We start from the raw sequence: 15,739 nt of genomic DNA, 5'->3' as shown, positions 1-15,739 counted from the left end.
TCAGTGATGGTTTGGGCTGCCATATCATGGCATTCCCTTGGCCCAATACTTGTGCTAGATGGGCGCGTCACAGCCAAGGACTACCGAACCATTCTTGAGGACCATGTGCATCCAATGGTTCAAACATTGTATCCTGAAGGTGGTGCCGTGTATCAGGATGACAATGCACCAATACACACAGCAAGACTGGTGCAAGATTGGTTTGATGAACATGAAAGTGAAGTTGAACATCTACCATGGCCTGCACAGTCACCAGATCTAAATATTATTGAGCCACTTTGGGGTGTTTTGGAGGAGCGAGTCAGGAAACGTTTTCCTCCACCAGTATCAGGTAGTGACCTGGCCACTATCCTGCAAGAAGAATGGCTTAAAATCCCTCTGACCACTGTGCAGGACTTGTATATGTCATTCCCAAGACGAATTGACACTGTATTGGCCGCAAAAGGAGGCCCTACACCATACTAATAAATTATTGTGGTCTAAAACTAGGTGTTTCAGTTTCATTGTCCAACCCCTGTATATATTTTTTTTATTCTTTTTGCACTTATTTACATATTTACCTGTTTCAGACAAGGACATGAATATAACTAGTGTGATTTACAAACCCAAACACAAAGATAAAGACAAAGTTGGAAAACTGATTGCATTCCCCTGTAAAGTTTGCCATTATATATAACAGTATATCAGTAATAAATCCAGGTGTTTTATTCTGGTGAAGCCGGTGGGCTATTAATCATATCACACAGCGTCAAACAAACTACTGTATGGTAGCGAAGATGTTGGACAGTAAATCAAGAGAGGAGAGATATGACAAAGTGATACATTAGAAAAGGTCTTCTTCACACAGTTTATTGATTCAGAAAAATTACTGTTTTTACCTGCCCAGGCTGGAAAGTACACTGCATTAGGTCAGGAAAAGTTTACTCTAAATCAGAAAGGTGATATGTTGCACAATGCAGCAAATACTGAAACAAAATTTACAGGAATAAAAATGTAAACAGCTTTATCACAGCTAAAGAAGAAAAATATTATCACCAATACTCATAGTATAGAAAGTGCAGAGGCAGAAACACTCAACCATGTTGCATAATAGGAAAAGTTGGTGGAAAACACATTGATTTTAGAAGCACTGTTCCGAGTACCTTTTTCTCCTGAATTTCTGAATTTGAAATAATTCCCAATAGTGTAATACACATACTCTGTGAATAGCACTGCATGCACGTTGCTCATTAAACTCCTGAATGCCTGAATATAAGCTGAATGAACAGAAAGATGATGCTGAGATATGAATCTTTGCTGTTTTGATAGAAAGGATTCACTATGTGCTCAAAATGAACTAGAGGCTGGATGTTTTTATTAGAGAGTTAGCAACTCTTATTTGTACAATACAGTGCCTTACAAAAGCAATCATGCCCCTTGAGCCTTTTCACATTATGTCACTTTACAACCACTAAAGTTAATGTTTCATGTAAGGAATGCATAATTGTGAAACGGAAGGGAATAATTCATGGTTTTCAAAATGTTTTACTAAACCTTAACAAAAAATCTGAAATGTATGATGTGTTTTTTTTGTCAGCCCCCGAGTAATACTTTTAAAACTACCTTTTATAGCAACCTATGGTGGTGTGTCTCTACTTTCTGTCTATTAAAGTTTACAAAATAGCTCAAGTTCAGTTAAGTTTGATGGAGAGTGTGGGTGAAGAACACATTTCAAGCCTTGCCAATACTCTCAAACATATTTAGGTGTGTGCTTTGACTGGGCTATTCTAACACATTTAATTTTTCTAAAGCCACACTATTCCATTGTAGCTCTGGCTGTATGTTTAGGGTTGTTGCTCTGCTAGAAGGTGAAACTCAACCGACGTCTCAGGTCTTTTGCAACCTGTAACTGGTGTTCGTCCAGGATTGTCCTATATTTAACTCCATTCATATTTCCATCAACTCTGACCAGCTTACATGTCTTTGCTGCTTACATTTCTACAGTATGCTGTTGACAACACCATGTTTAACAGTGGGATGGTGTGTCCAGTTTAATGTGCAGAGATAATTCTCCACCACATGTAGCTTTTAGCATGGAGGCAAAAAGCTTGATTTCAATTGTCCCTTTTCTATTCTCTTTCTATTTTTGAAAGGTGAATTGAGAAGTGTTCCCTGAGATGTTAAAACTTTCATTGAAATACATTGAAGTGGACTCTTATTTACAGTGACTTATAAATGCTGTTGGTTTCACTAGATTTTATTTGAAGGTATCAAAAGTAAAGGGGACTAAATGCAAATGCACACCACACCTTTCAGATTTTTATGTGTGAAGAAACAAAACCCAGATCCTTGCCTTCTCACTTTAAAATTATGTGGTACTTTGTGTTGTTCTATGACAGAAAATGTGGGAGCAGAAGGCAGGCAGACAGGCAGGAGCATTGCATGCAATGCAGAGTGCAGCTGGATGTTCTGCACCTTAAATAAGCTGCCCAATTCATTATTTTATGCTTGATATATTCTGCCGAATGTGAGAAAGCTCAGGTGTGAAGCAGCAGCACAGTTCAAGTTGACTGTCTGAAAGAGCTCGGAGGTGTCACCTTTTTTGTGGAATTTCAGTCAACTGTTAGAGGTATTATAGCAAATCAGATACAAAGTGGTAAGCCATGTAAAATTATAGAGCGGGGTCAGCAGTTGCTGAGGCACCTAGTGCACAGAGGTCACACATTTTTTGCAGAGTCATTGGCTACAGACTTTATGTGGCCATCAAATTAACTTAATAACAGTACAAAGAGAGATTTGTGGAATTGTTTTTCATGGCAAAGCCGCTGCATCCAAGCCTTACATCTTCAAGTGCGAGGCAAAACATTGAAGGCAATGGTGTAAAGCTCATCACTACTAGACTTTAGAGCACTGGAGAACAGTTCTTTGGAGTCAGGAATTCTACCTCTGACTGGCAATCCAAGTCACGAGTCTCGGTATAAAGGCATGGGTGAGCAACTTCGGAGGGAGAACTTGATGGGCCTCCACAGAGTCCTGACCTCAACCTGATACAACACTTTTGCGGTGAATTAGAGTGGAGACTATGTGTCAGGCCTTATCATCCAACATCAGTGTCTGATTTCATTGTGTTTCTGTAAGAACAGTCAGAAAATCCCATGTTACATTCTAGTGAAAATGGTTGGGCGGCCATGGAGATGGGACCCAATTTGGCAGCAATAAACAAGGCCAGAAATTATATCAGTGGAAGCTTCTTTTTATTTTGTGGCCAAATGTGTTACAAACCAAACAAAACCACCAACAACAAAACATTGGATGACAGACTGCTTAAATACCAATGGGTCTTCAATGTCTGATACCATTGAATATTGATAATACTATGGCAATATTTACATTTAATAAGGAGCAAACAAAAAAATACATTTACAACTAAAAATACTAACTGAAAATACTTGCATTTCATTGCAAAAATTGTTCTTAGATCAATATGTAAAGCATCATCTTGCTAAATCACCCCCTCTTAATTCACTTCCTAATTTGTACCATCCCAGAACCAATACATTGTGTGCAAACCCCCTGGGTAATGATTTTGTCTGCGCACACCTGCTGGTAGACAGAAATTGGCAGAGGTAAGCATTTACCAAAAAGTGTCATAATGTTACGTATGGCTCTGAGCCACATGCAGAATCACGCTCAAGAGAAACGGGTACAAGTTTGAAAAAGGTTTATTTAAGGAGAATGGATCGGTATGGTGTGCAGGAACAACTGTAAGGAAAAACGACAGGTAAGTGGCACAGTAAACGAAACGGGAACTTAAATGTGAAATGTCTCTTAGTAGGAGGGAGTAGGCAATCTGCCAGGAGGAGAGGGATTCGGACTGGAGGAGAAGTGAATATGGGGACAATGGTAAGTCCGATGATTTCTTAGTTACTTGGGTTAGAGCTTGGAGTGCAGGCGAAGCGTCAGCGGAGAGGTGGAGGGTGGACAGATTAGGTTGAATGGTCTCTGGAGAATCCGGGTCCGGAAGCAGCCAGCCGGGAAAGTTCCAGAGTTCGGCGTCGGGTAGGTGTGTGTGGAAAATCCTTCCTGGGGAGGTCCTAGGAGCAAGGCTAATGCGAAACGAAGCCACCGGGGCCAGCCTGGGCAACCTCCAGGTAGTCGCCGGTTCAGTTCACTAAGTAGAACAAAGAACAAGTTAAACGTTGTCGAAGGCAAAGTATACATAAACTTAATTAATACGAGGCTGGCTGAGTAGCTACCACAGAGGCTAATACTTGGGCGAGGAGATGCTGGCTGCTTCCTGCTTAAGTACTCCAGGACTCAATCACCGAGATGGAAAACACCTGTCTCCACCACTGCTGAGCACTAGCGCCTACTAGGAGTCAAAGAACACAGACAAAAACATACAACAGAAACTCCAGCCCCGACAAAAAAATAAACTTAACGCTATTGTCTGTTCACCTTTTTCAGAGGGAATGCCAAGATAAGGCCCTCCAACTCAGTGAAGGACACGCACAGACACACACACACACACACACAATAAGCAAACAATTGAAAAACCAGTTGCTGCATTATTTAACTGTGCTATACATATGTGATTTTACTAACGTAAACAATTAAGGATCCGCAATACAAATGTCACAGTGGCTCATTGTTAAATCCCATAAAACATTCTAAACCTTGTGGAAATACTTCCCAGAGAACTTTTACGTCTTTTACCTCTTACTTTTTACTGAAAACCTTTCTTCATCTCTGTTAACTCTGCCCACACAATTTTATATTTCTGTGGGTGATTACTGGTTACGTTAATAGTTTTTTAAACGTTTTTTTCAACTATGATAATAAGTATGGAAATGCACTACATTCTCCAGATTTTATTTCTTCAGAAGTTTGAAGTGTAGAACCTGAAGGCAGCTCCCTCATGCTCTATTTTTCATGGAGCTAACATTATGGTCATACCTTGCCTCAGGTTTGAAGTTGCTGTCATCATTAATTCTAGGTACAGCATTGTGTTGCTATGAGTCACTGGAAGCATACACACCTCTGTCTTAATACAGTGGTCTACATCTCGTATTACCAGCCCCAGCTACACATAAAGGGAAGACTGTGTATTACAAACAGCTAAACCACCTACAGTCTCAGAAAGAGGGTGAGAAAACCTGAACTGCTTTAGATTTTTTGCAGAGTGGTGCCAAGCAGCTCATTTTATTCATTCTGAACAACAGTGTCAGGGAACAATGAAACAAAGAGGGAAAAAAAGAGGGATATGCTGATGCAGTACATCCAGCCCAAGAGATGAGAAGATGCACACTAATGAGTTCACAAAACCTAGACAAGATGAGATTAGTAATATTCTTGGGAAACAAAATATCCCCAGCTTTGTAGTTTTCACTAAAAGGGTAAAAATCATAAACTGTGTTTTTAGGAATCTGTTATTGCTTTAGAACATTTCCACCCAGGTTTGACTAGTAGATATACTGGTCCTTCTCAAAATATTAGCATATTGTGATAAAGTTCATTATTTTCCATAATGTCATGATGAAAATTTAACATTCATATATTTTAGATTCATTGCACACTAACTGAAATATTTCAGGTCTTTTATTGTCTTAATACGGATGATTTTGGCATACAGCTCATGAAAACCCAAAATTCCTATCTCACAAAATTAGCATATTTCATCCGACCAATAAAATAAAAGTGTTTTTAATACAAAAAACGTCAACCTTCAAATAATCATGTACAGTTATGCACTCAATACTTAGTCGGGAATCATTTTGCAGAAATGACTGCTTCAATGCGGCGTGGCATGGAGGCAATCAGCCTGTGGCACTGCTGAGGTCTTATGGAGGCCCAGGGTGCTTCGATAGCGGCCTTTAGCTCATCCAGAGTGTTGGGTCTTGAGTCTCTCAACGTTCTCTTCACAATATCCCACAGATTCTCTATGGGGTTCAGGTCAGGAGAGTTGGCAGGCCAATTGAGCACAGTGATACCATGGTCCGTAAACCATTTACCAGTGGTTTTGGCACTGTGAGCAGGTGCCAGGTCGTGCTGAAAAATGAAATCTTCATGTCCATAAAGCTTTTCAGCAGATGGAAGCATGAAGTGCTCCAAAATCTCCTGATAGCTAGCTGCATTGACCCTGCCCTTGATAAAACACAGTGGACCAACACCAGCAGCTGACACGGCACCCCAGACCATCACTGACTGTGGGTACTTGACACTGGACTTCTGGCATTTTGGCATTTCCTTCTCCCCAGTCTTCCTCCAGACTCTGGCACCTTGATTTCCGAATGACATACAGAATTTGCTTTCATCCGAAAAAAGTACTTTGGACCACTGAGCAACAGTCCAGTGCTGCTTCTCTGTAGCCCGGGTCAGGTGCTTCTGCCGCTGTTTCTGGTTCAAAAATGGCTTAACCTGGGGAATGCGGCACCTGTAGCCCATTTCCTGCACACGCCTGTGCTCGGTGGCTCTGGATGTTTCTACTCCAGACTCAGTCCACTGCTTCCGCAGGTCCCCCAAGGTCTGGAATCGGCCCTTCTCCACAATCTTCCTCAGGGTCCGGTCACCTCTTCTCGTTGTGCAGCGTTTTCTGCCACACTTTTTCCTTCCCACAGACTTCCCACTGAGGTGCCTTGATACAGCACTCTGGGAACAGCCTATTCGTTCAGAAATTTCTTTCTGTGTCTTACCCTCTTGCTTGAGGGTGTCAATAGTGGCCTTCTGGACAGCAGTTAGGTCAGCAGTCTTACCCTTGATTGGGGTTTTGAGGGATGAACCAGGCTGGGAGTTTTAAAGGCCTCAGGAATGTTTTGCAGGTGTTTAGAGTTAACTCGTTGATTCAGATGATTAGGTTCATAGCTCGTTTAGAGACCCTTTTAATGATATGCTAATTTTGTGAGATAGGAATTTTGGGTTTTCATGAGCTGTATGCCAAAATCATCCGTATTAAGACAATAAAAGACCTGAAATATTTAAGTTAGTGTGCAATGAATCTAAAATATATGAATGTAAAATTTTCATCATGACATTATGGAAAATAATGAACTTTATCACAATATGCTAATATTTTGAGAAGGACCTGTATGGTGGTTCTTGTTGATGATCCCAATGCCAATAAAACACAAATACAGTAACAGTTTCATAAATGTTAATCTTTGTTTTAAAAATACACTGTTCAATGTAGAATTATCCGGCTCAAGTTCATGTATTATTTGATTTTAAACTAGAGAGGATCAAATCAGTTAAGATCTTAAAATGGTGAAATAGCCCTTTAATTTAGCAATAATAGAAACCTCAGAAGGAAATCATATTAGCAGCATTAACAGCTAACAACCAATCATGGATTTGTCACAGCTCCTAATTGTTTCTTGTCTGTCATAATTATGTTCTTTGCTTTCTTCTATCAGGTACCAAAACAGCTGCCGCACAAACAATTTTAAATGCTTTTGTAACCTAGTGTTTTTGCCCAGTCTGACAACATGTTTTCAATTGCTGAATCTGTCAACACAAAAGGGCAACAACTCAAGAACTAATTCCACAGCAACTGGAAATGCTACAAGAGTGAAATTGTACTATAATAGGAAATATTCTGGAGTTTTTGCATTGATTTATCCATTGCTCAGGGTTGAGGCTTGGGGGAGAGGTTGCAGGTGCTCTATCTCTGATTCTATCTCAGGCCATCTATGCTTCACTTAAACTGGTTTTATGACATTTATTTAAAGAAATTACAATATTCAGTCAAAAAAAAAAACAAAGATTTGTAAAAAGCACAGCATTTGTCTTTATTACATATGCTTGGCAAATTTGACAGCAAACAGTGACAGTGACTAGACACAATGAATATCAGACACTTGCAGATTAATAATTGTTTTTGGTTTGTTATTTTGATTTTGTTGTTTGTTTTGTTAAATGCAATTCATACACTCAAGCTAGATTTTCACCTCTTCTTCTTTAGTTCATGCCCATAAGTACCTGTCTTTTATGTGCTCACTGCTAAAGTTAGCTATAATAACCATAATATTAGCTACAAATGTTTATAGGCCAAAGAGCTACACTATATAGAACATTATTGTTGTTGTGCAGTTTATGGAAAGCAAATCTATTACCCTTATATATGGTGTCATTATATTTTGTTGTTTTGATTTCATAGTTTATGATGGCAAAAGCTTCTGACTTTACATTCTCAGTGGTTATAAGTGGTAACAAGCTATTGACCTATGCTAGGAGAAAACCATGTACTATATTATAATGATAATTTTATTATAATAAGTTTAAAACAGTTGAGCTTCAAAGCAAATAAGGCATTAGGTCTGGGCATTGACTGGGCATTCTGTAAAGTTATATTAAACAGACCTCACCAACAGTTCTGTCTAACATTTTCAAGCATACACAATAATTTATTCAGTCATTTGGTGAACCTCAAACACACTTTATTTGTATGCATGACATACACGGGTTGGACAATGAAACTGAAACACCTGGTTTTAGACCACAATAATTTATTAGTATGGTGTAGGGCCTTCTTTTGCGGCCAATAGTGTAAATTCGTCTTGGGAATGACATATACAAGTCCTGCACAGTGGTCAGAGGGATTTTAAGCCATTCTTCTTGCAGGATAGTGGCCAGGTCACTATGTGATACTGCTGGAGGAAAACGTTTCCTGACTCGTTCCTCCAAAACATCCCAAAGTGGCTCAATAATATTTAAATCTGGTGACTGTGCAGGCCATGGGAGATGTTCAACTTCACTTTCATGTTCATCAAACCAATCTTTCACCAGTCTTGCTGTGTGTATTGGTGCACCGCCTTCAGGATACAATGTTTGAGACATTGGATGCACATGGTCCTAAAGAATGGTTTGGTAGTCCTTGGCAGTGACGCGCCCATCTAGCACAAGTATTGGGCAAAGGGAATGCCATTATATGGCAGCCCAAACCATCACTGATCCACCCCCATGCTTCACTATGGGCATGCAACAGTCTGGGTGGTATGCTTCTTTGGGGCTTCTCCACATCGTAACTCTCCTGGATGTGGGGAAAACAGTAAAGGTGGACTCATCAGAGAACAATACATGTTTCACATTGTCCACAGCCCAGGATTTGCGGTCCTTGCACCATTGAAACCGACGTTTGGCATTGGCATGAGTGACCAAAGGTTTGGCTATAGCAGCCTGGCCGTGTATATTGACCCTGTGGAGCTCCCGACGGACAGTTCTGGTGGAAACAGGAGAGTTGAGGTGCACATTTAATTCTGCCGTGATTTGGGCAGCCGTGGTTTTATGTTTTTTGGATGCAATCTGGGTTAGCACCCGAACATCCCTTTCAGACAGCTTCCTCTTGCGTCCACAGTTAATCCTGTTGGATGTGGTTCATCCTTCTTGGTGGTATGCTGACATTACCCTGGATATCGTGGCTCTTGATACGTCACAAAGACTTGCTGTCTTGGTCACAGATGCGCCAGCAAGACGTGCACCAACAATTTCTCCTCTTTTGAACTCTGGTATGTCACCCATAATGTTGTGCGCATTTCAATATTTTGAGCAAAACTGTGCTCTTACTCTGCTAATTGAACCTTCACACTCTGCTCTTACTGGTGCAATGTGCAATCAATGAAGACTGGCTACCAGGCTGGTCCAACTTAGCCATGAAACCTCCCACACTAAAATGACAGGTGTTTCAGTTTCATTGTCCAACCCCTGTATATTTATTGATTATTTTATGTTTTTGGCACTAATCTGTTTTAGTAAAAGCTCTGTTGCCTTCCTTCATTGCAGAGATGAACTGGATCAGTTAGAAAAAAATCCTTCAGTCCAAATTTATTCAGCAGCAAGGCATTCAACCCAAATCACAAATGTTGTCCTTGGCACAGATTTTCTGTTCTGCAAAAATTTGCAGGGGATAAATGTGTCATGTACATGCCATAATCAGTTACTCTCACGCATACCAGTGATTAATTATTGTTACAGAAACAATGAGCAAAACAAAGACGATGATCTGTGTGGTAGTCAGAGAGTGAGGTAAAGATTACAAAATGCTGCTTGTAGAAAATTTATGAAAACTGTAAGCTTCCTGTAAAACTGTATATATTTATGTTTATGCATTGCTTGTTCCTCTATACTGAGGGCTCCAGTTTGTCTTTCTTTTATCCTTAACCGTGTATTTGCTGAGTTCTGATAGCAATCTGAATGAAGCTGATGGTTGTCTTTTTGCTAATCAAATGCATGTGCCCCACCCCCCACCCCACCTCCACCTCCACCAGGGTGATTAGAAACCTTGGCAACAAAGCAATTTGGCACACCACAACCTTCACAATTAACAGTATGTTGAGTCCCACTGACAGGACTCCTTGGTGTATTCTTTACATTTTCACATGATGGGTGCTCAGGAAAATTTTTATTAATTTAGTTTATTGGAATGTGGCCAGCATTGCTGTATTTTTAAAAATGTAAACCTATGTACATGGAAAAGTTTGCCTCCTTACACATTTCTATTGTTTCGCTTTTTTCTGTTACACTTAAATGCTTCAGATCATCTAACATATTTTACTATCAGACAAAGATAAATACAGCAAATACAAATTATGATTTTAGTTTATTAAGCTGCTCAAAGCAAGCTGATCCCAATGTGAAAAGTAATTGTCCACTAAACCTTAAATGGCCTTGAACTGCAGCTTTTTAATTGCACTTAAGATTTTGATGAGGCCACTCCAAAACACCAATGTATTGCTGTGTACCCCAAGAATGCTTGAGCTTAAAGTCACAAACTTTCTTTCTTCTTCAAGATTTTCTGATGGAGAGCAGAATCCATTGTTCCATCAGTTTTAACAAGCCACCCGGGTCCTGAAGCAGCAAAGTGGCCTTAGATCATCCCACTACCACTACCATGTTTCACTGTATGTATGACGCTCTTTTTCTGAAACACTGAGTTAGCTTTAGGCCACCTTCCAAAAGGTTTCACTTGGATTGCCAGTCTACAAAATATATTTTTTAAAGATTTTGTGGGTTTTCAATATGTTCTTTGGCAAATGTGAGATGGGCCTTTTTGTTCTTTTGGATGTTGATCTGACTTCTTTTGTGACCTTCTGGGTGAGTTATTGATGAGCTCTTGAAGTAATTTTGGTAGGCCCACCATTCCTGGGAAGGTTCATCACTGTTCCAGGTTTTCTCTATTTGTGGATAATGACTCTCACTTTGGTTTGCTAGAGTCCCACAACCTCAGATATGACTTTGGAACTCTTTCCATACTGATGGAAGTCAGTGACTTTGTTTGTCATCTGTTGTCAGGCAGGTTCCCTTCAAGCGGTTTCTTAATTCTACTGGTTTAATAGTAATCATGCCTGGTTGTGCCTAGTTAAATATAACTCAGTTTTCCATATAGGTGCAGGTTGGTTTGGACAGCTGTTTTCCCTTAATAAATGAAATCATCAATTGAAATCTGCCTCTTGTATTTACTCAGGTGATTTTTACTTTAGAATTAACATTTGTCTGACCGTCTGAAACAATAAGGTGCAAGAAAAAAGTGAAAACTGATAGAATATGCAAGGGGCAATTACTCTTTCATGGCAATAGATGCTTGAAACTGCTGAATAGGTTCACTTTAGGTCAGGTTGCCTTTAATGACGGCACAGTTTCTGACATTTCCTGTCAGTTGAGTGAATTTCAAAGCAGTTTTAATATTACAGCAAAGCACTAGTAATTGTTGTATTTATTGCAATCAAACTTGTATGCAAAAAACAGACAAAGATATGTTTGAGTTATTTCATTACTGAAAACATCTGTATTCAGGCAACCTTTACATTGTCTATTTTAGACTGATTTGGATACAGTTTTAGAGCTTCCAGCTCTTATGGAGTTTTAAGTGCCTGGAAGAACATAGCAGCTCCTGAAACTGTGGAGCAAAATTGGGGCCATAAAGTTTGTTCAAATGAAAAAAATTTGAAGCTGAAAAATAAGTTTGTTCAAACAAAAAAAAATGTGAACCTGAAAAATTATTTTGAACATCCCCCAAAAAAATTTGAAAACTGGAAAAAAAAAGTTTTACAACTGAAAAAAAAAACAGATGTGAAATTTACAGTGGCCGGGGGGTGCAAACCAACATTACAAAATCTAAAACACTTTTACAAACCTAAAGACAAATTAACATTTCAAAAAACAATTTAACAAGATGCGAAACAATTTTACAAGTACTGAAACAAATTTACATTTCATAAAACAAATTTACATTTCAGAAAACAAATTTACATTTCAGAAAACAATTTAACAAGATGCGAAACAAATTTACATTTCAGAAAACAAATTTACATTTCAGAAAACAAATTTACATTTCAGAAAACAATTTAACAAGATGCGAAACAAATTTACATTTCAGAAAACAAATTTACATTTCAGAAAACAAATTAACATTTCAGAAAACAAATTTACATTTCAGAAAACAATTTAACAAGATGCAAAACACTTTTACAAGTACTGAAACAAATTTACATTTGACAAAATCAATCGGAAAGGGAATGTACCAACGGCGAGGCTGACCCAGAAGTCAGCCTCAGGGCTGCATCCTTCGAAGGCCATATTTGTTGGCCGATTACGTTACAGCGCGGCGATGAAGGCTGTCCCAATTCATGAATCATTCCGAGACTCCCTCAAATGCGGCCGACAAATGTGTCTTTCTTTTGCCCGATTTGAAAGATGGGTCGTGAGTATCCTTCGCGGCCCATCATTTCCCATGATTCATTGCGGGTCGAAACGGATTGGTCAAGCAGGGGAAGCCATGGCGGACCATAGCGGCAAAAGCTGTGAGTAAATTGTGGAAAATTACACTTTCTGTGACACAAATTAACTTCTACAATGTTTTCAGTGCGGGAATATAACTATGTAGTTGTGAAATATCTGCTTGATTTATCTAGACATCGCTTGATTTCAAACGTGCTCCGACGTGTTCGGAGTTTTCCGTTCCCGGCGTAGTAACTGGCTCACCTCGCCAGCCTTCCTGGCGGTGAGGTGATCTAGCCCGGTAGAGATCTGACCGGACTATCGGCACTAAGCTCCCGCTGGCAGTCATCACAGTGAACGTTTAACACAAGTGATTTCTAACAGTTTATGTTATTATTTTAATTGTTACTGAAAATCGATTTAACATTTCAGGTGATATTAAGATTAACCAGAATAAATGGACAGTTTTATGTAATCCAATTGTATTGCTGGACAGTGTGATTGAGAATAAAAAAGCTTTTCAATATTAATTTTTTATGAAGAAATGTGCTATATGTTTTAAAGGTTTATTTATAATTCAACTAGCATTATAATTTCTGATTCCAGGTAAACCCGACGAGGAATACACCTCCAAATGTAAGTGAATCTCAGTAAAGAAGTTAAAAGTTTGAAAGAGCTTGTTTTAGACATTTGCATAGAAATATTTTAATATTTTCTTCAAATCAAGACAAATGTAAAATTAAAAAAGGCTTTATTTTTGCTCTAATATTAAGCAAGATGTTTTTTTTTGGTATTTTCATATTTTTTTTTAGGTACAAAGGAGCAGACGGGCCAGTTTATGAAGCTCAGGAGTGAGAACCACCACCTTTTTACTGGAGCTAAAAACTCAGCCACCGTGGCTTGGAGGTACAATAACAACATTCTTTGCAGTCAGTTTCTGTCCAGTTTCAATAACTCCTATCTTTCTAACTTTCATAAATATCCATCCAGTGATTAACATACTTCTTTCAGTTTAGGACAATTCTGGAGAAGATGGACCAACAGGGGAAGGTCACCGCCTTTGCAGGACAAAACAATGTGGGACAATTTGAAAAAAAAAAAAGAATATAAAGTATGTTCAGAAGTTCTCATGTCACACACAAATAAAAAAATATTTCTAAAAGTCTTGTTGGTTTCTCTGTTTAGTCCATTTTTTTTTCCATCTAACTTTAGGATTGTAAGTATCCAGGGTCAGGAGAGGGAGTCAGTGAAAAGCCCACTGCTGCTACTTGGCCCTGGTTTGTCCTGATGGATGAGGTGTTGGGACAGAGGTCTTCCACAACACCTCCTAATTGCCTCCATCCCTGAGGACACTCCAGGGCCAAGCGGAGCGGTGGTCAACCTTTGGTTGAGCTGGTGAGAATTAAATGGCTTGTTTATTTGCCTTATTTCATGGTTCACCTCTTAGTAAGTGATGCCTAGAACAGCATGAGCATCTTTGACTTGTTCTTAGATTAATTTCTTTCTTCTAGTTTAAAGTTTCATTATAGTTGCACTGACTCCCATAATTACCGAACGTGTCTTTTCATGGGAATACTTGCGTTCTATGTCTTTAGCTCATTAGAAGGAAGACAGTGAGCCAGCAGGAAGGGGTCAGAAAAGAAAGAGGGACAGAGATGAGGAGATGATGGAGTTGATCAAGGAGGACATGAGGGTACAGAGAATGGACAGACTGTTTTCCAAAGAATGGCACCAAAATAAGATGCTACATAAGAAATATTAAGTTTTGTTCAGATTGTTTCTTAAAGTTTTAAGGTGTTCTAATAAATTTCAAAATTGTTTTTGTCACTAATGTTATTTACATTTGATCTAACAATACATCAACTTCATTTAAAGTTATAAACAGAATTTATTATGAAAAATACAAACAGCATTTTAAACAGAATGGGGGAAGAAAACATTCAAACAGATCAAGATTACAAGACAAAAGGCATAAAATAAAACTATGTACAAGTATTTACAACGGCGACAGCAGGATCAACCTGAGTGACCGGTTCCTGGAAAAACCTCTTCAACAGAACAAAGAGGCAGATGTCTTTCTGAACAGAAAGTTTCTGGAGGTGTGGCTAAATCTTTCACAAGGTCAGAGACTTGGATGGGATGCTGCAACTGAGACCTGTGGTTTGTCTTTCTGGATGGTGAGCGAAGCATCACACAGGTGGTCTGCAGATGTTTGTGATGCCTCTTTCCGCTGTCCACGGTATCGTCCATCAAGTGGGTTTAAAGGGCTGGCTGAATTGACGGCTGCCACATCACTAAGATGTAATCGGAAAAATGCAGAATTAGAAGATGGTGCTCACAAAATATTACAATTAGTTATACCCCTCAAACATTTACCACATCTATAATATTATACTTGGCTGACACAGTAGTCATATTCTGGTGGTACCTCCTCCAGGGCGGACACCTCAGCTGAAAGCTGGTCCCGCCAGAGAGCAACGCTGACTGCCTCAGTCCAAACCTCACTCTCGTCCTCTTCTACAGCCTCCTTTGGGTCATCCTCTGGGGCCATGACATCCCCAGCACCAAGGCAGATGTTGTGGAGGATGGCGCATGCTGTTATGACCTGAAAACAATTTAAAAGAGGGTGCATATATGTGTATGTGTATATATTATGTATTAGGGATGGGAAATCGCCCTATTTTCTAATTGTAAGATCGAGGTCACTGGCTATCGCCGATAGACGATCCAATCGGCTGATGGGGCGGGCGCAATTATGTCATCAAAAAAAAAAATCTTGGTGCCGAAAACATGGCGGAGTCAGACAGCAATTTGGTGCCCAAAAAGAATGCTAAGTCGGTTATTTGGGCATATTTTAGGTTCTATCCAAATGCTAACGGTGAGCCTCAAGACCTAACACAGCCTATTTGCACATTATGCAAATTATGTGTGCCTGCGAAGGATAGGCAAACCACAAATTTATTCGCGCACATTCGAGTCCATCACCCCGCCGAGGCCGCAAAACTGCCTCCAACCAGCAGCGCTGCAGGTGCTTCTGGGGGACAGCCACGGG

Source organism: Girardinichthys multiradiatus, chromosome 2 (genome assembly GCF_021462225.1).
Source record: "Girardinichthys multiradiatus isolate DD_20200921_A chromosome 2, DD_fGirMul_XY1, whole genome shotgun sequence".
NCBI classification, from domain to species: Eukaryota; Metazoa; Chordata; class Actinopteri; order Cyprinodontiformes; family Goodeidae; genus Girardinichthys; species Girardinichthys multiradiatus.
The sequence above is the reverse complement of the archived record's forward strand: the minus strand, read 5'-3'. Positions refer to the sequence as shown.